Source organism: Corvus brachyrhynchos, unplaced genomic scaffold, assembly GCF_000691975.1.
Source record: "Corvus brachyrhynchos isolate BGI_N302 unplaced genomic scaffold, ASM69197v1 scaffold166, whole genome shotgun sequence".
Classification (NCBI taxonomy): domain Eukaryota; kingdom Metazoa; phylum Chordata; class Aves; order Passeriformes; family Corvidae; genus Corvus; species Corvus brachyrhynchos.
In genome coordinates, this window is record NW_008239671.1 from 2,340,166 (window position 1) to 2,343,140 (window position 2,975).

A 2,975-nucleotide genomic window follows, 5' to 3' on the forward strand; every position below is an offset into this window, starting at 1 on the left:
AGGAAAAATCATTGTTCTCTTGTGATCATTTGTTTCTCCACTGGAGTAATGCATTCAACAGCCAGTCTTACATCCATAAAATTAATGCAAGTGAAATTTCCTTTTGAAGTGATTCCATGGTGAGCTGGTAGGTGAATCTGTATGAGGATCCATAACACATATTTGACATCATGTCCTCCAGCTGGAGGCATGTCAGCCATTAACCACACGATGATTTCTGCAGGATTTGGGGACTGAAGTGGGGCAAAATGAGATATGAAGGGAAAAGCTAATTGAATGAAAGCTAATAATGAAACTTCATTGAATTTGGCACAAAATATTGGATAATATGAATGATTCAAGATGCTTTAAGGTGATAACATCCTAGAGTCATACAATGGCTGAGGTTGGAAGGGACCTTAGAGACCATTTTCCCCATGGGCAGGGACACCTTCCACTATCCCAGGTTGCTCCAAGCCCCGTCCAACCTGGCCTTGGACACTTCCAGAAATGGGGCAGCCACAGTTTCTCTGGGAAACCTGTGCCAGGCCCTCACTACCTTCAAAATAAATAATTTATTTCAAATATCCCATCTAAATCTCCCCTCTTTCAGTTTAAAGCCATTCCCCCTAGTCCTACATTGTGAGTTTTGTTTGTTTTTTAAAATTGGTTTGACTATATGAACTACCCTCGAGCTTGAAGTGATTGGCTCTATCTTTGATCCCTATCACCTCCAGGAAATATCCACATCCTACTCTACCCCAGCCCAGCATCTCGTGACAGACAACACACTTTGTGTCTGATAGAATGGCTGTGATCCAGAGCTGTCCATCAGGATGGGCTGTGGTGCAGGCTTGTGGTCCCTGACAGCCAGGCATGACAGGAGCCTGCTGGAGGATGCTGCACGACTTACATCCCCTGTTTTCCCTGTTTTCCTTGTTTTCTCTGACAGGTGGCTCTCACCAAACCCGAGTTAGGTAGGGCTGATTAATCTCAGGGAAATGACAGTGGACTGTTTGGAGTTTTATGCTTCTCAGAACCCCTATTATTTAGGATATGTGTTTAAATATGAGCTCTCAGAGTAAAATGGAGGAAAACAAATCTATCTAAACTATTCTGAAGCTTGAATAGATTTGGAATATGTTTAAGATCTGTATCTCCTCTGCACTGGAGGTAATGCAATAATCTTCCTAAGGCTTCCTAAACTTTGATTTGTGGCTGCTTTACTCCTGCTGCTGATACTGGTTTTTTTCCAACTGGCGTAGCTGCACACACAGGAAAGCTGTTCAGTAATATCTTATTTCTATGTTTCGTTATCTTATCAATGCACTCATACACAGACAGGAACTAAAAATATTTGAAATACAAAGTTACATTCTATGCTATAATGTGATCACAGAGCCAGTTTTTCAAAGAACAGTACAGGCTTATATTTTTAATGCCATTGGCATTTATTGCCTTTATGCTGGTGGCACAAGTCTGATAAAACTTCATGGGATGTATTGCACCTTTAAGATGTTGCTGTGAAATGTTAGCCTCACTCAGAAACCCAAACGAATTCCCACACTTTGTTTATTTGCTCTGTATTGGCAACAAGAATTAGCAGTAAATATTAATGTGAATGCAGAGGTGTGTGAATCCGTTAGCCACAGCATCAGTGAAGCCTTTATGCTGCTTAAAGCTCCAGAACGTGACAATTGTCAGCTGTGACACAGAGCCACAGGAAGATCACTCATGGTGTGGATGAGACTTGTATGTTTTTTGACAGATGAAGATAAATTGCTGATGATTATGTACCAGATTTCACAGAAATCCCTTCAGGAGCACCTGACCAGGATGAAGCAGGAATAGGATACATTAAATCATAGTATGGTTCAATATTTAATTACCAAAGTTGAAATAACTGTGCTTTTTTCTTTTTTTTATCCCTGTTCCCCCCGAGTGTCTTGGATGCAGAATTTGTTGCCTGGGAGTTTCTGACTGAGAGCTTGAGGATGTGGTCTCAGTTATACAATTCTTTCTCAAATGCTCTTCCCTCTCTCTCTTCACACCCTCCACCCCTCCAAAAGACACAAAACCACCACAGATGAACACAGATGAAAAAACAACACGTGATAGCCTCAATATAGACATTGTATGACCTGAAAGATATTATGGGAAGTTGCTGCTTTTTTACTGATGAAAGAAAAAATGGTTTAGGCTCTTGGGAAATAAATAAGCAGTGAATGTAGAAGCAGACCAACAATATTAAATTATAGACTGTGTTCTTTCTATCTCACTAATAAGAATAACATTCTGATTATAGCTATAAATTCCATTTTCTTAGTACAAAGAGACTTTTTTAATACCATTGCTGTTATCAGAAAAAAAAAATTAAATAGTTAAATTAAAAAAAACTGCAGCACAGACCACTTCTTTTATTCATTAGCACAAGTTCATTAGATTGCTCTCTCCGCCTTCCTGGGACATCAGCAGCGACACTCAGGGGTTTGAAAAAGAGAAAATGCCCCAGCGATAAATAATAATGCAATGCAGACTTTCTCCACCCAAACTAGTAATTATTCCTGATGCCTCCTGCAGTCACCAAACTGCTCCTGACTTGTCTGAGGCCACTGGAAGCTGGGGGAGTGTGAGGTCAGGAGAGCTGTGCCAGCAGCTGCTGGGGATGCTCTGCTGTCTCCATGTGATTGAAGGCGCCTGTCGATATCAGGTGGCTCAGAATGTATTTCCTGGGCGTTGCCATCTTCACTGTCAGCTGTAAAACGTGGCACTTTTACAGTCCAGAGCTGCAGGGTTGGGCAGGAGAGCACAGCATGGAATAATAGGCAGTGGGTGTCACAGGAGGTGTGGAGGTGATCCCAGGAGAAAGCCAGGGACTCAGACTGTGGCAGGTGCCTTCTCCAGCAGGGTTCAGCTGGACAGCTGTCCCCTTTCCAAGGAAAATGGGACTTAAATAGTAAGCAATAATCACTGTGGCTGCTCTTCTCTAGGAGACC